This window comes from Oryx dammah, unplaced genomic scaffold (genome assembly GCF_014754425.2).
Source record: "Oryx dammah isolate SB20612 unplaced genomic scaffold, SCBI_Odam_1.1 HiC_scaffold_13, whole genome shotgun sequence".
NCBI lineage: Eukaryota > Metazoa > Chordata > Mammalia > Artiodactyla > Bovidae > Oryx > Oryx dammah.
Window position 1 is genome coordinate 15,098,162 of NW_024070197.1, and position 21,923 is coordinate 15,120,084.

General features: G+C 44.4%; 1 long non-coding RNA gene across 2 annotated transcripts; it reads right to left on the reverse strand.

Moving 5' to 3' along the window:
• Window positions 1-2,612: 2,612 nt before the first annotated feature.
• Window positions 2,613-19,944, reverse strand: LOC120872473. 2 transcript variants are annotated; one of them, XR_005723256.1, is made up of 2 exons: window positions 19,758-19,944; window positions 2,613-3,501 (listed from the first exon to the last, which is right to left on the reverse strand). It is a non-coding gene; the product is annotated as an uncharacterized LOC120872473 (long non-coding RNA). The 2 variants fall into 2 exon arrangements; XR_005723255.1 differs by lacking the exon at window positions 19,758-19,944 and adding an exon at window positions 6,640-6,841.
• Window positions 19,945-21,923: the final 1,979 nt, after the last annotated feature.

Consider the following 21,923-nt stretch of genomic DNA (forward strand, 5'->3'; position numbering starts at 1 on the left):
CCTTTTTTGATACTTTCACTCACCCATCTATCCCTCTGCCTTTCCTTCCATCCATCCATTTTTCCATTGATCCATACAGTCGCCAAAAAAAGTCATTAGACTTTCTATACAAGTATCAGTATCTCGCCAACAAATTGATCTGTACATCATCTATCAATTAACTTCTCATTTACCCATCTAGTCATCCTTTCAGCCATCTGTTCATTTTTCCTTCCACCATTCATCCACCTATTAATCATTCAGTCACCCATACCTCCTTCCAACCATTTACCCATACATCTCCAACCATCCATCCATTAGCCGTTTACCCATCCAGAAGTCTTTAATCCATCCATTTGTCAGTCATTCCAGTCACAAACACTTCCTTCCATTCAGTAATCTATCAACATCATTTCATCAAATTTCTAAACATTAATTCACTGATGTATGCACATCTGGAAGCTTCTAAATACTGTTTACTACATGGTAACTCCTTTTGTGTGGGTGTATTAGTGTACAGGTATGATCTCCTGTGAACACTTACATGTATGTCTAGAGAATACAAGTAGAACATAGACTATAGAAGAAGTCTCCCCATTCCAACATACTCTATATGACATTCTATCTATGGTTGTATACTAAATTGCTTCAGTCATGTCCAACTCTTTGCGACCCTATGGACTCTAGCCCACCAGGCTCCTCTGTCCATGGGATTCTCCAGGCAAGAATACTGAAATGTGTTGCCATGCTCTCCTCTAGGGGATTTTTCTGACCCAGGGACAGAACTCGCATCTCCTGTGGCTCCTGCATTGCACACAGATTCTTTACCACTGGGCCACCAGGGAAGCCCATTCTATCTATAAAGAAAGTGAAAGTGAAGTCACTCAGTTGTGTCCGACTCTTTGCGACCCTATGGACAGTAGCCTGAACCAGGCTCCTCCGTCCATGGGATTTTCTAGGCAAGACTACTGGAGTGGGTTACCACTTCCTTCTCCAGGGAATCTTCCCAACCCAGGGATCAAACCCAGGTCTCCCGCATTGTAGACAGACGCTTTACCATCTGAGCCACCAGGGAAGTCCCATTCTATCTATACTTCCCCCCCATATTCCTAGGCAACCATCCATGATATGCATGTATCCAGTTCCAGCTCTCTAGCCTGTTAGAAACTCTCCTTAATCTCCCACAGTCATTACTAGCCTGATTTCTTTTCCTTCCTCTCAGTCCTGGGCTGTTTTGGGGAGTCCAGTAGGAAGGGAACTTTAGTTTCCCCATTAAGCCTGGAAGGTTGAAAGAGGCATCCCCAAGGGGAAAGTTTACAGCTGTCATATCCTGGCACCCTCCCCGTCCAGCACAGAGCTGGGCACAAACAAGAGGGGAGACGGGAGCCTGACCCTGAAATCCCGGCAGGTGTAGCTCTGGCTAACGGAGAACGATGGAGGATTCTCCGACGCTTCTCCCTGACCATTCTTCGGGACTTCGGGATGGGAAAGAGGAGCATTGAGGAGCGGATCCAGGAGGAGGCCGGCTTCCTACTAGCGGAATTACGCAAGACCAAAGGTATGTGTGACCCCAGCCGGGAGGGCTACAAGGGGACTTGTTGGAGGGGGCAGGGGTGTAGAGAGCTCAGTCACGAGAAGATGGGCTTTAGTGGGAGAAAGTTTGGGAGTGGGAAAGGGTGAAGAAGATGAAGGATTTACTGAGATTTCCAGCCAGATTCCATGTTAACATGAAAGTTAACATGAAACACCCTTAGAGATCCCTTGTCCAGGGACTTGAGTCAATGGATCTTAAGGAGTTTTTGAGCTCCTCGTATCATGTACAGACTTTGGCAATATGTGAGTTTATGCCTTTTTGTGGTGGTAGGATTAAATTTATCTATCTAACTAGGTATACATTCACACATACACATACAAAAACACATAATTTGGGTAAAAACCATATAATGCAAAAATTTGCCACTCTAACTATTTCTGAGGGCATGAGAGGATGAAATGGTTGCATGGCATCACTGACACAATGGACATGAACGTGGGCCAAGTCAGGAGATGACGAGGGACAGGAAGGCCTGGTGTGCTGCAGTCCATGGGGTACCAAAACGTCAGACATGACTGGCGACTCAACAACAACAAACTGTTCTAAGTGTACAGTTCAGTTGTGTTACATATATTTACATTGTTGTGAAAATTTTTTAGAACTTTTTCAACCTGTGAATTGAAACATTACACCATTTCATTACATTTTTAAAGGGATCCATGATGCACCCAAAAATAAGATCTGGAATGTCTGGGGTCAAATGAAAAAAGACACAGAGGCTGAGAAATACAGAGATGAATAGATTAGATACAGAAACAGACAAATTTCTCTACATTAGACTCCTCCCTTGGGCTCCATGGGTGCCAAATGGTCTGCATAAAGACTCTGTAGACTCAGGTACCCCTAGAAATTATTTGCAAAGCCAACTGTGATTATATGCATTGCTTTAGGGAAATTGTCCCCATACCCACTGGCCTGACCAGCATCTCGTTTTATAGATGGTGCAGCTGAGGCCAGGGGAAGAATTTTATTTTAAATAGGGCAGATGGAATCATTGGTAGAGACAGACTGAATCTAGCCAATTCTTTTCTATTTTTTTAATGCGTCCCTTACATCCACTTCTTTCTAAAATCTGTGACTCTCCAGGACAGTTAACTTCTTTTTTTTTCTTTTTTTAATATTTGTGGCTGCACTGGTTCTTCATTTCTGTGCAGGCTGTCTCTAGTTGCAGCAAGCAGGCATTACTCTTCGTTGTGGTGAGCGGGCTTCTCATTGCAGAGCACAGGCTCTTGACAAGAGGGCTTCAGTAGCTGCAGCGCGCAGGATCAGTGGTTGTAGCTCTCAGGCTCTAGCACACTCAGGCGCAGTAGTTGTGGTACACTGGCTTAGTGGCTCCTGAGCACGTGCAATCTTCCCAGACCAGGGATCGAACCTGCGTCCCCTGCTTTGGCAGGCAGATTCTTATCCACTGTACCACAAGGGAAGCCCCAGGACAATTAACTTCTAATAACAAAAAATAAGGATTCAGCTCCACCAGCATCTCTCACATGGTTATTACACGTCAGGCACTGTGCTAAGTATTTTACGTGGATAATTAACATTGAATTTTCATGAACCAATGAGGTGGCTATTTTTTTAATCTTCACATATTTTTATGTATTTATTTGGCTGCACTGGGTCTTAGCTGAGGCACACAGGATCTTTAGTGGTAGCATGTGAGATCCAGTTCCCAAACCAGGAATTGAACTCAGGCCCCCTGCAATGGGAGCATGGAGTTTCAGCCACTGGACCACCAGGGAAGTCCCTCAGGTGCTTATTAAACCAACCTGATGTCACATTCCATGTTCCTACTCATGGCCTCCAACTTCCATTATTCAGGGGCTCGCATCGAACCTACTTTCTTCTTGAGCCGCACTGTCTCCAACGTCATCAGTTCCGTCGTCTTTGGAAGCCGCTTTGACTATGAGGACAAGCAGTTCCTGAAGTTGCTGCAAATGATCAACCAGAGTTTCATAGAAATGAGCACATCCTGGGCCCAGGTGCCCATCAGTTACCTCTATGTCCACCCCCCAACCTCTGTTAACTAAGGCCCTGCCTCTTCCTCACTAACTCCTCCCCACAATCTTGGGAGGCAAGAATCAAGATGCCCTGGGTCTCCAAGAAGCAAATGGCCTCATGCAATTCTCAGACCCCGTGCTGGATGCTAAGCCCAGCTATTGGACTCCAGACTCAGCCCAGGCTGGCCTCTGGTGCCCATTGCTAACAAACATCCTTTGCTTATTCCCCACAGTTATATGACATGTATTCTGGAATCATGCAATATTTGCCAGGAAGACACAATCGCATCTACTACTTGATAGAGGAGCTCAAGGACTTCATTGCCTCCAGGGTCAAGATCAACGAAGCATCACTTGACCCCCAGAACCCTCGGGACTTCATTGATTGCTTCCTCATCAAGATGCACCAGGTACCTCTTCCTCTGCCCCCAGTCCTTTCCTCTCATCTCCCCAATCCCTAGTGCCTACAACTTTAGACTCATCTGTAAACATCTTGATGACAGTATGTCAAGGGCCAAGCATTGTTTCACCAGGTTGATTTTTATTTATAGATGAGATATAGAAACTGTTAAGGTATAAACTCTTACACTCTTAAACTTTGCAGCTAAGACTTCTAAGAACATGGAAACTTAAACTCGTACACCTTTCTAATCCGATACACCAGAGACTTACAAATACAGAAAAGTAGAATGCATTTTTAGAGTCTTAGAATTTGCCGAGCTGAAACATTTAAAGTCTAAACTTTGGAGTTTAAACTTCAAAATTAAAAGTTTAATGTCTTCCCAGCCTCCAATGCAGGGGTGTGGTTTCTACCCCTGGTTGGGGAACTAAGATTCCATATGTCACGTGGTGTGGCTAAGAAATCAATTTTCACCTTTATCTAAAGTGTACATGGAACCTTCTCCAGGATAGATCACATCCTGGGCCATAAATATAGCCTTGGTAAATTCAAAAAAATTGAGATCATTCCAAGAATCTTTTCTGACCACAATGCAGTAAGATTAGATCTCAATTACAGGAGAAAAACTACTAAAAATTCCAATATATGGAGGCTGAACAACACGCTGCTGAATAACCAACAAATCACAAAAGAAATGAAAATATGCATAGAAATGAATGTAAATGAAAACACAACAACCCAAAACCTATGGGACACTGTAAAAGCAGTGCTAAGGAGAAGGTTCATAGCAATACAGGCTTACCTCAAGAAACAAGAAAAAAGTCAAATAAATAACCTAACTCTACACCTAAAGCAACTAGAAAAGGAAGAAATGAAGAACCCCAGGTTAGTAGAAGGAAAGAAATCATAAAAATTAGGGCAGAAATAAATGCAAAAGAAACAAAAGAGACCATAGCAAAAATCAACAAAGCCAAAAGCTGGTTCTTTGAGAAGTTAAATAAAATTGACAAACCATTAGCCAGCCTCATCAAGAAACAAAGGGAGAAAAATCAAATCAACAAAATTAGAAATGAAAATGGAGAGATCACAACAGACAACACAGAAATACAAAGAATCATAAGAGACGACTATCAGCAACTATATGCCAATAAAATGGACAACTTGGAAGAAATGGAAAAATTCTTAGAAAAGTACAACTTTCCAAAACTGAACCAGGAAGAAATGGAAAATCGTAACAGACCCATCACAAGCGCGGAAATTGAAACTGTAATCAGAAATCTTCCAGCAAACAAAAGCTCGAGACCAGATGGCTTCACAGCTGAATTCTACTAAAAATTTAGAGAAGAGCTAACACCTATCCTACTCAAACTCTTCCAGAAAATTGCAGAGGAAGGTAAACTTCCAAACACATTCTATGAGGCCACCATCACCCTAATAACAAAACCTGACAAAGATGCCACAAAAAAAGAAAACTACAGGCCAATATCACTGATGAACATAGATGCAAAAATCCTTAACAAAATTCTAGCAAACAGAATCCAACAACATATTAAAAAGATCATACATCATGATAAAGTGGGCTTTATCCCAGGGATGCAAGGATTATTCAATATCTGCAAATCAATCAATGTAATACACCACATTAACAAATTGAAAAATAAAAACCATATGATTATCTCAATAGATGCAGAGAAAGCCTTTGACAAAATTCAACATCCATTTATGATAAAAACCCTCCAGAAAGCAGGAATAGAAGGAACATACCTCAACATAATAAGAGCTATATATGACAAACCCACAGCAAACATTATCCTCAATGGTGAAAAAAATTTTTTCAAAAAATTTTAAAAGTTTAAACTCTTAAGAGATATAGCAATTTAGAAGCTTAGTAACTCTGCATCATGGATTCTTAGGATTTTATAAACTTACAAATTTCTATTTTTCTACTGTAGAACCTCTGTACTTGGCAGGTTTTGTTTTTTTTTTTTTAACAGATATTTGATTGAAATTTGACCTTTATTTATTTTCTATTCATTGATTTGGCTGCGTTGGGTCTTAGTTGCAGCATGTGCATGAGAGCTCAGTAGCTCCAAGGCACGTGGGATCTTACTTCTCTGACCAGGGATCGAACCTGCAACCCCTGAATTGCAAGGCAGATTCCTCACCACTGGACCACCAGCGAAGTCCTTCAGCAGTTTGAAATCATGTACCCTAATGTCTTAGAACTTTCAAATCTGACAAGGCAGTCTCCACTTCCCTCCCCCTCATTCTCCCCATTGTTCACTACACTCCAATTATCCTGGCAGCTACCTTGGCCTCCTTTTTGTCGTTCCTCACCAGACACACCTCTGCCTCAGGACCTTTTCTCTGACTGTTTCCTCTCCCAGATACTCACCTGGTTCACCCATCTGTTGTGTTTTCACAAAGCCCTACCTTATACACAGGGAGAAAACGAGATGAAGGCAGAAGATGGTGAGTCTATTTATCATCTCTCTCATTTTCAGGATAAAAACAACCCCCACACAGAATTCAACCTCAAGAATTTGGTCCTGACAACCCTCAACCTCTTTTTCGCTGGCACTGAGACAGTGAGCTCTACACTCCGCTATGGATTGCTGCTCATGATGAAGCATCCTGAGGTGGAAGGTGAGCGTCCACCTGAGCCTTACCTGGCAGACCTCATTCCCCACAGGAAAGAAGACATCATCCTGAAACTGTAGAATCCCACAGCTTTCAACTCCTCACACTTTAGAACCTCAGGATACGGAATCTCAGGATCTCCGGCTTGGAAAGTCGTTTAATTTCATCTTCTGCTTGGTGCCTGTCATGGTTTCTTATCCAATACTTTGGCCACCTGATGCAAAGACCCTGATGCTGGCAAAGATAGAAGGCAAAAGGAGAAGGGAGCGGCAGAGGATGAGATGGTTATAGATAGCATCAGTGACACAATGGACTCGAATCTGAGCAAACTCTGGGAGACGGTGAAGGAAAGGGAAGCCTGGCGTGTTATAGTCCATGAGGTGGCAAAGAGTCAGACACGACTTAGTGAATGAATTAGAGCAACAAAATAGACTCTTATGTGGTGAGTTATGAGAAACTTAGTAGCTTAAAGCCACAATAATCTATTATCTTACAGTTCAGGACTTCAGAAGTTCAAATAGGCTTTCACTGGGTCCAACCAGGGTTGATCTGACTCCTTGCCTTTTCCAACCTCTAGAACTGTATTTCTTGCATTCCTGGGCTCCATTTCCAAAGCCAGCAGCATTGCATCTTCAAATCTCTCTTTGTACCCACTGTCACATCTCCTTCTCTGACTCTGACCTTTCTGCTTCCTTCTTATACAAACACTTGTGGTTACTTTTCGAGCCAATACAGATTATTCAGAATAATCTCCCCATCTCAAGACCCTTAAGTTAATTATATCTGCAAAGTGTCCTTGGTCATGTAAAGTAACATACCCAGGTTCCAGGGATTAGGAGGTAGTATTTTTGATGGCCATTATTTGGCCAACTATAGTGGCAGAATCAAATAGAATCCATTGCCAGTAAACTGTAATCTGGTCTGGTTGGGTAACTCCAGTAATGAGAAACTCATTTATTTACCAAAGGAAAATTCCCAGTTCTGGCCCCTCTCCCTTCTAATGTGGCTTCCCCAGTGAATCAGCGGTAAAGAATCTGCCTGCAATGCAGGAGATGTGAGTTCGATCCCTGAGTCAGGAAGATCCCCTGGAGGAGGGAATGGCAACCCACCCTAGTATTCTTGCTTGGAGAATCCCATGGACAGAGGAGCCTGGCAGACTATATATAGTCCGTAGGGTCACAAAGAGTTGGACACAACTGAGGACCTGAGCACACCTTCTAATGTAATTCAAAACAAACTAACAGATTTCTCTTGTTACAGACAATGGGAGAGACTAACATTTCCATTCAGACTCATCTAGTTTCTCCTTCATTGTCTGAGCTGTCTTTCACTAATCTAAATCATTTAATATCTAATGGACACCTCAGTTACTTGCATACTGCATTACACGTGCAATTTACAATTCCATGGGCTTTATGCATCGTTGCTGTTGTTGTTCAGTCACTAAGTCGCGTCTTACTCTTTGCAACCCATGGACTGCGGCACACCAGGTTTCTCTGTCCTTCAGTATCTCCAGATATGTCTTTCCAGAGTTTGCTCAAACTCACCATTGAGTCAGTGATGCAATCCAACCATCTCATCCTCTGTTGCCCCCTTCTCCTCCTGCCTTCAATCTTTCCCAGCATCAGGGTCTTTTCCAAGGAATCGGCTCTTTGCATCAGGTGGCCAAAGTATCAGAGCTACAGCTTCAGCATCAGTTCTTCCAGTGAATATGCAGGGTTGGTCTCCTTTAGGAATGACTGGTTTGATCTTCTTGCTGTCCAAGGGACTCTCAAGAGTCTTCAGCACCACAATTCAAAAGCATCAATTCTTTGACACTAAGCCTTCTTTATGGTCCAACTCTCACATCCATATGTGACTACTGGAAAGAGTGTTTATTAGCCCCACCAATGTGTCAGGAGTTAAGAATAAAGAGACAGTCCAAATACATATGGAGCTGACACAAACCTATGACCCAATCCTCCAGAAACACCTCTTGCATCTTTGTCTGCTGTGTGTTCTGGTTTTTTCCAGCCAAGATCCACGAAGAGATTGACCAGGTGATTGGACCACACCGGATCCCAAGTGTTGATGACCGGGCCAAGATGCCCTATACAGATGCCGTGATCCATGAGATCCAGAGACTCACAGATATTGTGCCCATGGGCGTCCCCCATAATGTCATCCGGGACACTCATTTCCGAGGCTACCTTCTGCCCAAGGTGGAGCTGCACCTCTGTTCTCATCCCTCCCTCCACTGTACCCCACTGTACCCCACTCCTCCTGGGTCCCTACCATTCTCCATATTCCAACACTGATTTCTCCTAACTGAGCCCATCTTCACCCCAGGGCACCGATGTCTTTCCTCTTCTTGGCTCCGTCCTCAAAGACCCCAAGTACTTCCGCTACCCAGACGCCTTCTATCCACAACACTTCCTGGACGAGCAGGGCCACTTCAAGAAGAATGAAGCCTTTGTGCCTTTTTCCTCTGGTAAGTGTCTATGGTCTGAGTCCCCCCACCCCCACCAGCTCTGCAGAAACACGCTAGATATGTCCCCCAATCATTGGTCTGTATTTGACATTCAGGTTTGAATGGGAAGCTGGGTGGTATTTCATAGACTCATACAATACTAGAATTCCAGAATGATGGAATATCAGGACCATGGACTCTGATAATTAGAAAAGTAATTGCACTAAATAGAGGCCAGCATATTTTTTCTAAGGGCCAAAATATAGAATATTTTAGGTTTCGTTGGTCTTTCTCTGAACTATGCAGTCTACACCATTGTATTGTGAACGCACCCACAGACATTCATAAACAGTGACGCTGATACTGAGTCATGTCCGACTCTTTGCAACCCCGTGAGCTGTCGCCCACCAGGCTCATCTGTCTGTGGGATTTTCCAGGCCAGAATACTGGAATGGGTTGCCGTTTCCTCCTCCAGGCGATCTTTCCGTCCCAGGGATTGAACCCATGTTGCCTGGGTGCAGGCAGTTTCTTTACCTGCTGAGCCATCCTGGGGAATTCCCTGGTGATCCAGTTGTTAGGACTCCAAGCTTCCACAGCATGGGGCCAGGTTCAATCCCTGGTGGGGGATATAAGATCCTGAAAGCCGCATGGCATGGCCAAAAAACAATAAAAAGAAAAAAGCATGTCTGTGATGGATGCAAAATAAAGAAAACTATGCGCATTAACACTTGAATTTTAATTTTCACGTCAAAAAATATTATTTTTCTCCTGATTTTTTAACCACTTAAAAATGTTAAAAGATTCTTATTTTGCAGACAGTATAAAACAGGCAGCAGGAAAGATTTACCCAATAAACAGCAGCTTGGTTAACTCATAATACAATATCTTTGAAAAATCGTGTTTTAAGTGTAAGCTATACTGAACCTGATGTCAGTGCGGCACACTCCGCCACTTAAAACACCATCAGTGGGGCCATGAATGAGTTACTTCAGCTCCCTGTCTGTAAAATGGAGATTAATCTCTCCAAAGCATTGGAAGAGTGACTGACAAACCGCAAGCACTATTTTTTTTTAAAATTTGTATCGCAGTATAGTTGATTTACAAGGTAGTGTTAGTATTTGCTGTACAGCAAAGTGAATCAGTTACACACATATATATATTATCTTCTTATTTTTTGTAGATCAAGCACTATTTAAGTGTAAGCTTTTGTTTTCCCTCACCAGTGTCTGGCACCTTGTAGGCACTTCCTAAACCTTTAAAAGAACCAGAAATGAAAAGACTTTAAATGCATGGATCCTTTACAACCATTCTGTCTTAGAATCTGTTGGAATTTGCGCCATCAGAGAAATAGCTTCCACGTGTTGAGCCCCCTATACGTGGAAGATCCTAGCCGAGCATTAACTGTAGAAACTCACTGCATCTTTATAACCCTAAAAAGTGGGTATTATCATGACCCCAGAGATGCAGAGGAGGCAGCTGAGGCTGAGCGGTGGTGAAGCCGGAATCCTCTCTCCATGCTTCGGTTAACCCGCGCGGGTCTGCCTCTCCCTACTATTCCCCCCACCCCCTTTCTCCCCTCTGTGCCCACAGGAAAGCGCATCTGCCTGGGCGAGGCCATGGCCCGCATGGAACTCTTCCTCTACTTCACTTCGATCCTTCAGAACTTCTCTCTACGTTCTCTGGTGCCACCTGCTGACATTGACATCACGCCCAAGGTCTCAGGCTTTGGCAACATTCCTCCGACCTACGAGCTCTGCTTCATGGTCCGCTGAGCGCCCCCTATTGGAGGTGGAAGGAGCCGTCGGAGAACAGAGCTCTGCCCAAGTGTCCTGGCGCACCAAACCTCTTCATCCCCCTTCAGTTCTCACAACAATCCTAAGAGAAGGCATTATTACACTGTCACGGGACACAGGTCAGCAGGGGTCACCCCCAAATATGGAGCTGTATATCTTCTACATCCAGCAGAAAAGCAACGCCCTGGCCAAGACTTTGGCAAAAGCTTGCAGATTTTAAGTTCATTTGTTCACCTCCACCTAGGTTTCTATCTGTACCAAATTCTTATTGTAGACCTCCATATCTTTATGCTGTTCCGTTGACCTTTCCCCAGTAATGACCAAAGGTAGATAATGAAGAATAAACATAATAAAATTTTTAAATGGTGTGGTGCATTAGAAAAGCAAAGTAGGGATTTCCCTGGTAGTCCAATGGCTAAGACTCTGAGCTCCCAGTGCAGGGGAGCTGGGTTCAATCTCTGATCAGGAAACTAAATCCCACAAGCTACAACTAAGAGCTTGCATGCCGCAACTAAGACCTGGTGCAGCCAAGTACATAATTTCTCAAAAAAAAGGGAGAAAAGAAAAAGAATTCCAGAATTGGAATTTTAAATCGGTGGCATGAGTGGTTTCACAAGGCCATAATGAGCAAGCTGTTCAGGTATCTGGGGAGGGAATGTTCCTGGCAAAACAATTAAAAAGGGGAGAGCCATAAGGCAAAAGACTGGGTGTGTGCTCATGAACCCACAAAGCAGACAGGTATGGCTGGAGTAGAGGAGGAAGGGAGAGCAGAGGAGTGAGTGAAATGAGGGCAAAGGGTTAAAAGGCCAGATTATGTGGGGCCTCGGTGAGGACTGGCATGCAATGGAGGCCTTTGGGAAGGTTGGAGAACACAGGATGACATGTATTGACGTGTTTTAAATGGCTTGTGCTAGCTGTTATTCAATGAATAAACTGAGGGAGGGAGTAAGGACCAGAGCAAGGACCAACTAGGAAGCTACGACAAGCAGCAACACAGTAGACACAGTAGAACCAGTGGAGGTGGGGAGAAGACGACAGATTTGGAGTTCATTATGATGCACCAGACTGCCGGGGCTTCCCAGGTGGCTCAGTGATAAAGAATCCACCTGCCAACGCAGGAGACACAGGAGACGCAGGTCCCATCCCTGGGTCGGGAAGATCCCCTGGAGGAGGAAATGGCAACCCACCCCAGAGTTCTTGCCTGGAGGATCCCATGGACAGAGGAGCCTGGGGGGCTACAGTCCATGGGGTCGCAAAGACTCAGACGCGACTGAGAGACTAAACGAAAACATGAGAGTGCGTTTGCTACTGTATTGAAGGTAGGGCATGACAGAAAGAGGGGGTTTGAGTATCACTCTAGGGATAACAGCTCATCCTTTACAACTTCCTTCTCACCACGACCACCCCCTGCCAGAGACTCCCAAGGCCCCTAACAGCGAAGGTTCCTATTTTTAATCAACATCAAACGTCACTGGCTCTTTTAGGTAGAAAAGTCTGCTGGCTACTGGAAGATGATTGGTTCGCTCACAAAATCTATGTGAATTCTGGAAAGCCAGGCTAAGAATATGAGTAGCAAAAAAAAAAAAAAAAACAGCTGGGTCAGGAGAACATTACCCAAAGGAATGGCCAGAATCATCTGTCGAGGGGCTGCTGCCGCAATCACCACCCACCCAGCCCCCAGGCACTGAACTGCCTTGGAACTCTTGACCCATTGAAACCACTGTGGACAACTTCCTAATTGTGTCTGTGTTTCTGTGTCACTTCCTCCAGCAAGAGTCAAAGTTCCCAGCAGAATGATCCAGTTAGCCAAGCCATAGGCAGGATGTGGCAAGGAAGAATTCATGGTCCCCACTCAGCTGCTGTGGTGGGAGGCAAAGACTTTCCTCGGATAAAAAGGCATCCAATAGGGGGTTTTCTCAAAACTGGAAGAGAGTTTTGAGACAGGGTAAAGGCTTCCCAGGTGGTACTAGTGGTAAAGAACCCGTCTGCCAATGCAGGAGACGAAAGAGACACCAGTTCAATTCGTGGGTCAGGAAGATCCCCTGGAGGAGGGCATGACAACCCACTCCAGTATTCTTGCCTGGGAAATGCCATGGACAGAGGAGCCTGGAGGGCTACAGTCCATGGGGTTGCAAAGAGTCAGACATGACTGAAGCGACTTAGCACGCATGCACACACACACGACAGAGAACAAACGCCGTGATGGACAGGAGGTAAACTGAGTCCTCCGGGAAAACCGAGGTTTAGACACAGCGGCATCATTTTATTGGAGGGCAATGCGTGTGAAAGACAAAAGAGGAAGAAAGTAGAACGGGTCAGGAAAAGTCTTCAGACCAGGATATAGATCTGGCATCCATGAAAGGAAAGATGGGAGGAGGAAGAGCTGGGCAGTAAGAGACTAAAGACACCAGTTACCGGAAGGGTAACTTTGCTCCACCTTGCTGCGAGACAAGGTGGATCCTGAAGGTGCTGCAGCTAGAGGCAGTCAGCTCACTGCACTCCTTGCAGCTAAATGGCAAGTTCTTTCTTGAAGGGGCATCTTAATGGCTCATCTCCATGACCGCCACAGACACAGACACACAAACACACATCATTAAAGCTTTGGTCCATCTTTGATGAACATAGAACTTCAGAGCTACACATACCCTTATAAGCGTACAGGCCAATGGTCATCAAACATTTTTAGTTGTGAAAAATCTTGCTCAACTTATCTTACGTACAAGTTTAATACATGAAGCAGGGCAGAGAACTGCTGGACTTTCTCGGGGAAGAACTCAAGACCCTCAAGAGAGGCTTCATTTACTGATGAGGAGAGTCAAATTAGAAACTTCCTAGAAATTCCAAGGGCTATTCATTCAACATTCAACACACGTCCCTATTCTAAATAGGGCCCTGTAGAAGGACCTGATTACATAATGATGATGAGGTTACATTCACTCAGTGACCACACGGGGCTCACAGTCCAGTGAGACAGACTGACTTATTTGAGGACAATAACAGCCAGAGTGGCCAGCACTCGGATGAAAGGACAGGATAGTGTCAAAGGTTACGATGTAAGAAGAGAAGCCCAAGGGTTTGGGGTGACACCAGGTAGTATGAATAAGGTTTGAGAGGGGACGTCCCTGGCAATCCAGTAGTTAGATCATGCTTCCAATGCAGGGGAAGAGGGTTCCATCCCTGGTCAGGGAACTAAGATCCCACATGCCAAATGGTATCAGTTCAGTTCAGTCACGAATGGCAAACCACTTCAGTATTCTTGTCTTGCCTTGAGAACCCCGTGTACAGCATGAAAAGGCCAAGCGGTACGGCTAAAATTTAAAAAAAAAGAAGAAGAAGAAGATTGGAGAGTTGATGTATCTTTTTATTTCCTTGGAGTAAATTCCTCTCAGAAATTAGGTAAATCAACTGTCTTTATATGTCACTGGTAGGAAGAACCAATCAGGATATATGAGTCAGAGCAAACATTTTCTTTGCTTTTTTTTTTTTTTGGTCTGAGAAGTTTTGGTTTTTTTTCTTCTCTTTTCTAAAATTTATTTTTGGTTGTGCTGGGTCTTCAATGCTGAGTGTGGGCTTTTTCTAGTTGCGGTGAGCATGAGCCACTCTACATTGAGGCGCGTGGGCTTCTTGCTGCAGTGGCCTGTGTCGTCCCAGGGCACAGCCTCTAGACACACAGGCTTCAGCAGCTGCAGCGTGTGGGCTCAGTAGCTGCAGCTTGAGGGTGCTAAGGCTTGGGCTCAGTAGTTATGGCGCATGGGCTTAACTGCCCTGTGGCCTGTGAAATCTTTCCAGACCAGGGAGGGAAACTTCATCCCCTGCTTTGGCAAGCAGATTCTTATCCAATGTACCACTTCAGGGAAGTCCTGAAAGGTTTTGCTGAGATATTCACGGGTCATAAAAATCCACCCACTTAAAGTGTACAATTGAATGTTCTTTGATACATTCATAGATAGATGCCATCATCACCACAGTCGATTTTAGAACATTTTCATCACCTCAACAATAAGGAACTCCCTGCTGGTCCAGTGGTTAATAGTCTTTGCTTCAACTGCAAGGGGCACAGTTCGATCCCTAGTCAGGAAACTTAAGATCCCACATGCCTGCCTCACAATGTGGCAAAATAATAATAAACTTCATACCTCCTAGATGTCACTCCCCTATTCTGTCACCCCACTCCCCATCCTAAGCAACAATTAACCTACTTTCTATCTCTACAGGTTCTCTGTTCTTGACTTTCATGTAAATGGAATCATACAATCATGTGATTGTTTGTGTGACTGGCTTCTTTTGCTTAGCATAATGTTTTCAAGTTTCCTGCTAGTGATAGTATGGAACAGTACTTTATTCCTTTTCGTGGCTGAATAAAATTCAATTGTGTGGATATACCATATTTTTCTTATCCATTTTTCTGTTAATGGATGGATTAACTTGCTAAGCCTGGTAGCTTCCTAGTGTAAACAGAGTTGGTCACTTAGCTGTGTCCAACTCTTTGTGACCCCATGGACTGTAGCCCACCTGGCTCCTCTGTTCATGGAATTCTCCAGGGAAGAATAGTGGAGCAGGTGGCCATTTCCTTCTTCAGGGGATCTTCCTGACTCAGGGCTTGAACACAGGTCTCCTGCATTGCAGGCAGATTCTTTACTGTCTGAGCCACCAGGGACGCCCAAGGAACCAGTGGAAAAGCTTCCTAGGTACCAAGTCAAAGTATCACAAACTGGGTGGCTTAAAAAAGAAACCCAGAAACTTTGGCCATGGCTCATGACTTGAAGTAACCTCCACTGGCCTTCAAAGTCAAACATTCTGGGGGCTCATCTTCCTGCTGCCGGACTTCCTGGTTGGGGAGTTTGAGGTTTGGAACCCCTTGGTCCTTGATAAGCATCTCTACAATTGTAGTTATTCTCCTGTTTGTGGGTTGCCCACCTGGGGATATAGGTCTTGACTACACTACATTTCTGCCTCTCCTACCCACCTCATTGAGGTTCCTTCTTTATACTTGTAGCTGAAGACCTTTTCTGCTAGTCTTCAGGCCTTTCTTATCAATTGTTGCTCTGTAAACAGTTGTAATTTTGGTGTGTCTGTAGAAGAAGATATGCTCAGGATCTTCCTGCTCTGCCATCCTGGCCCCTTCAGCAGGTGTTCTATGAACAGTTGCTTAATAAATGAACCATTTGTCCAAATTTTCTCTCCATTTCCCAGTCCTACACCGAATAGTCTCTCAAGAGCACAGCTCTTTTTTTAATACTCTCTCCAATGCAAGTTACTCATTAAACCACTTTCAAAGAGTCTCAGGATCAGAATTAGAGTCAATACCTCTTGTATCTCAACACCATTTTGACATCCTTGAGCATAGACATAACAGGTGTTTTTTTAAGTTTTGTTTGCTAAACTCCAAAATTAGGGTCATGTTAGTGTTGTTCTCCATCAACTGCCTTTTCTCTTGAGTATGGTTATATTTTCCTATATCTTCATATGCCTAGTAATTGTGGATTTTATCCTGAAGGTTGCAAGTGATACATTGTAGAGACTCTGGGTTCTGTGATGTTCTGTTGAAAAATATTGATTTGTTTCATTTTCAAGGAGCAGTTACCTTGGCTGAGTTCAAATGTTCAGCACTGAAATCTTATTTCAGTTCTTTTAGTCTTAGCTGATACCACTTGGAATTTTCCAGCACATAAATAGTTCAAAAAGCAGTCAGAAATTTGGACAGTGTTTATACATAGAATTTGGGGCTCCCCCTCTCTGTCTCTCTCCTCTTTCAATATTTTGCTATCACTACCATCAGATGTTATAATTACCCTAAACTCTGTTCCTTGGTCCTTCAAGTCAGAAAAATTCCAGTGTTTCTCTCTGGGTTTTATCTGCCCCCATGGCACCTTCCAGGGCACTTGCTTTCAGGCCCATATGTGTGTGTGTGTGTATACACACACAAAACACGAAATTATCTTCCTCTGGCCCCCTTCAGTATCTGCCTGCTTTATTCACGATCCAGAAATTTCAGGAAATTGGGTGTTTTAAAATTGTTATTTTCAGGATGCTTGACCCTATGTGTGTGCTCAGTCAGTCATGCCCAATTCTCTGCGACCCCATGGACTGCAGCCCGCCGGGCTCCTCTGTCCATGGAATTCTCCAGGCATGAATACTGGAGTGGGTCGCCATTTCCTTCTCCAGAGGATCTTCCCCACCCAGGCATTAAAGCCATCTCTCTTCTGTCGCCTGCATTGGCAGGTAGGTTCTTTACCACCAGCGTCACCTGGGAAGCCCTGTTTGACCCCATAGAAGCTCTTCACCATTACCAGAATGAGAAACTCCTCAGGGCACTTCCAAAGTATGACCACTCAATCCACTTGTAAATTTTGTTTTTCTCTTTTCGAGTCTGCCTCCTTCATCCCTGTTGTCATCTGGCAAACTTTTCCCTTCTCTCTACTCCAAGACCTGCCATTCTTCTGGGAAGAAGGCATTTCGGTGGCCACAGGTGTGAGCTGTCCAAACAAATGAAAAAAACCTTGACTTTCTTTGACCTTCTCTTTCACTGCATTCCAACCAACACTCCTGTTCAACCCACCCTAATTCCTATCATCACTGAAATCTGAAACACAAACATTTCACTCCCTGACCAAAGCCTCTTATTCTCCAGGCTCACTTACCATTTCACTGCCCATGACTTGGATGGTAACACTGGTTGACCAAGTCTGGTTAATATGCCAAAGAATGCAAACTTGATAGAACGTTAAGTATCCTTCCTATTAAGATACCTTTTAAACATATTTTTTAACATTTTTTTCAACCTTAGGGGAAGTTTTTTAAAAATGACAGGCTATCAGGGGCAGTTTTTTGATCATTCATAAAGAAAAAAAGGTAAGATTTGGCAGTATAGAGTGGTGGTGAAGAATATGAAATTTAGAATCACACAAAACCATATCCAGACTCTATCTTTATTAGTGATAAAACCCAAAGCAACTCAACTTCCAACTCTTTGGGTCTTAGCTCATTTGCAAAATGGGAATGACAAAACCAACACCATAGGCTTGCTATGAGGACTGTAATAAGACCAGACTCATTAAAAATTTCATACATTAAGATGATAAGTTCAATGAATGATATCATTATCACAGTACTAGTATTTAACATTTAAAACAAGAAGGCTCACTTAAGCTTCTTTTGGGGGAACTCCCTGGCGGTCCAGTGCTTAGGATTCCGTGCTTTCACTGCTGAGGGTGCAGGTTTGATCCCTGGTTAGGGAATTAAAATCCCATAGGCCACACAGAGCGGCCCCCCAAAAGAAGAAAAAACAAAACAAGACTCTCATTTGGAACTCGTTAGAAGCGGTGGTTTCTCAATCCTGCGACTGTCCCAAGTGCCGCTGAACTGTTTGCTTTAAAGGGTTCATTTTATGTTCTGCACGTTTCACTTCAACTTTAAAAAAAGATTCCCTTGTGGGCATGAGTCAGGTTTTTCCTAAGAGTTTTGGGTCAGGCTAGCAGGTAGAGGATGGAAAGTTGATGGATACGCTTGGCAGAAAGAGCAAGAGGGGTGTTGCTGTGAAACACATCTGTTTTGCTCCATCTATCCCACACGTCCAAGACCCAGCTTGGACCACCCCGCTCTCGCTTGGACCACCTGGCTCTCTTCCCTTATTGTGAACTCATCCCACAAATCCCAGTTTAAATGACACCTCCTCTACCAAGCCTTCCCAATCCTCAACCCTAAGTGGCAACTTATTACTAAAATTACTACCTAATCCTAATGGCACCATTGAGGACTTTAATTTATCCAGGTCTGCTCTCCCACTAGTCTAAGAAATCCCTAAGCACAGGGACTATGCCATGGTTCAACATTCCAAAGTTGAGCTCGTTTTTCTCTTGCCTCAGACCTGTTCTTGACCTGTCTCCCCAAACCAATAAATAACACTACCATCTCTCCCCCACACTAGACTCTTCCCTCAGCCTCCCCCCAGTACAAAAACACAGAATCAAGAAAGAAAGAGTTCTTCCTTCTGTATCTTTCTCCATTCCATTCCTCTCTCTGCATCCTCATGGTCCTGTCCTCTCTCACCTGGCTGCCTGTATGAGTCACTTCCTCATCTCTTAGCTTGTAGTCTCATCTCCAAAAATTTGAAAAATCTTTCTAAAACACAAATCTGACCATTTTGTTTCTCTGCTTAAGCCTTCTGTGACCCCCTGTAGCTTCAGGACAGAGTCCAAACTTCCCACCCTTGCACCCCATCCCCAGACTCAACTCCTGCTTATGGCTCCAGACTCATCAGTGAACACGGCCCCGGATCTCTGTGCTCTTAACAGCTCTCATCCACACTCCATAGGCCTCTGTGGCCTTTATACAAGCTGACTCTGCCAGCAACTCTCCCTCCCCACTCTCCCTATCCTCCCACTGAAAAGTCCCTACTGAGGCCTCTAGTGGCTAACCCAGAACCTACAAGGTTGAATCAAGTGCCATTTCTGGACTCAGACAGACATCTCTGCCTCCTTCATCCCAGCCCCGACCCCTCTGCCTGTGTCTCCATCTTGACTCCTCTGCCTATGTCCCCCCATCTTGACCTTGACCCTTCTGCCTGTGCCCCCCATCTTGACCTTGACCCCTCTGCCTGAGTCCCCCTGTCGTGGCCTTGACCCCTCTAGCTGTTCCTCCTCCTCCCAGCACTATCCATTCTGGGCTGTCATTGTCTGGCGACTGATCTGTCTCCCCCTCTGGAGAAAAAGCTCCATGAAGGCAGGTCCCAGGGCTGTCTTGGCCACCCCTGTGCCCTGAGCATCAGCCAGCATTGGCTGGCATGAAGCAGTGGCTTCTGTGAACACTGGTTAAATGCCTCTATTAAAAGGCTAATTAGGAGCCTGGGGATAATACCGTGGGAAGGTGAATTTCCTGAGAAGCTGATCCAATGGGAGTAACCTACCTCAGAATGATCTCAGGACACACACCTGTCCTGTGGAGGCTTTTTCTATCCAATATGATCCTTAAAAACTGAAGGAAGTAATATCCTGAAAAATAAGGGAACTGTTTGTTTGTTTTTGAAGAAGAGAAATGGAGCTGGGCCAGGGCTCTTGGAATCCAAACACAGAGAAGCACAACCAGAGCTGACATTCACACCAGAATACACACACACACAAATCCATACACTCATGTATGGTCATGAGTTCTACAAGCACAGATGTGCACACACAGTCACACATCAAGCTGGACCCAGACACACACATGTAAATATCCCCTATCAGACATATCCCAAAGCAGGCACTCATGTTACCCACAGACAGATGCAGAGACCGGCATGCATTCAGCCATACTGGCAATAGACCCATGCACACCCCGTCATGCACTCACACACATAAACACGTATGGATACTCACTTATGCACAAACACACACTCCACAAAGATGCATTAAGTCATACATCAATTCGGACACACTGAAACATACATGCACACACATGCACAGACACCTCAAGCATGCACCCAGAAGTACACACACAGTCAGATGTATAAATAAGGAGACATCAGAAAAGCTTCATAGAACATTCTACAATATATCTGACCAGTCCTTATTTAAATTACCAAGGGCATCAAAAACAAAGAAACCAGAAATGTCTGAGAAACTTACAACCAAAAAGAGCTGAAGGAGACATGACAATCAAATGTAACTTGGTATGCTAGAGGAGAAAAGGGGCATTAGGTAAAGGAAAGAAATCTAAATAAAGCATGGACTTTAATAATAATAATGTATTGGCTTATACTTTTAATACAAAATATACTAACCAGACTTCCCAGGTGGCTCAGTGGTAAAGAATCCACCTGCAATGCAGGAGACGCGGGTTAGATCCCTGGGTTGGGAAGATCCTCTGGAGAAGGAAATGGCAACCCACTCCAGTACTCCGGCCTGGGAAATTGCATGGACAGAGGAGCCTGGAAGGCTACATTCCATGGGGTCACAAAAAGAGGTGGACATGACTTAGCAACTCAACAGCAACAACCATACTAATCATACTAATGTAAAATATTCAATAATTGGAGAAACTGTGTATTGGGGGAAGGTGTAACTTGGGAATGCTCAATTTTTCTGTGATACAAAATTCTTTTAAATAGTCTTTAGAAAAACTTTTTTCAGTGCTTTTTATCTTTTTATATAATACAAAACTTTACCAACCACTCAATACTTTTGGAGAAGGCAATGGCACCCCACTCCAGTACTCTTGCCTGGAAAATCCCATGGGTGGAGGAGCCTGGTAGGCTGCAGTCCATGGGGTCGCTGCGAGTCGGACACGACTGAGCGACTTCACTTTCACTTTTCACTTTCATGCATTGGAGAAGGAAATGGCAACCCACTCCAGTGTTCTTGCTTGGAGGATCCCAGGGGCGGGAGTGGGGTGCCGTCTATGGGGTCGCACAGAGTCAGACACAACTGAAGCAACTTAGCAGCAGCAGCAGCAATACTTTTACCAAAAGAGGATGGAAATGGCCTGGCCTTGACTTACAGAATTCTTTCCATTGTAGTACAGTGTACCTAATTAACCTCACCTTCCATCTAGACTGAGGATCCCAACTGCCAGCATCTCAGAGGTACAAAATAAAAGTCTACTAATTCAACTAAAAGATATGTCTCTAAATAAATAAATAAGGAGAAAAATGACTGAGGCATCTAGGAAAACCCACTGGACAAAATGACACAAATATAAACAGATTCAGAAGCACACAAGAGGGTTGAAGGGCAGGCTGGCCTGCAGGGGAGGAGAAAGAGGAAGACACACAGAAAGTCACACTGCCTAACCATCATCCCTCCCGGAGGTGCCTAAGAGATCCACTTCCTAGCACAGCTCCAGGAGGTACAGTTTTCCTTTCTTTGTTTTTAAGAAGAGACGTCTTTATCTTATTTTATTGGTGGTGCTGGGTCTTAGCTGCTGCGCAGGCTTTCTCTAGTTGTGGGGCGCGCGGGCCACTCTTCGTGGCAGTGCGCAGGCTTCTCATTATGGTGGCTTCTCTTGCTGCAGAGCGCGGGCTCTGCGCGCGCGGGCTCTGCGCACGCGGGCTCTGCGCACGCGGGCTTCCGTAACGGTGGCTCTCAAGCTCGAG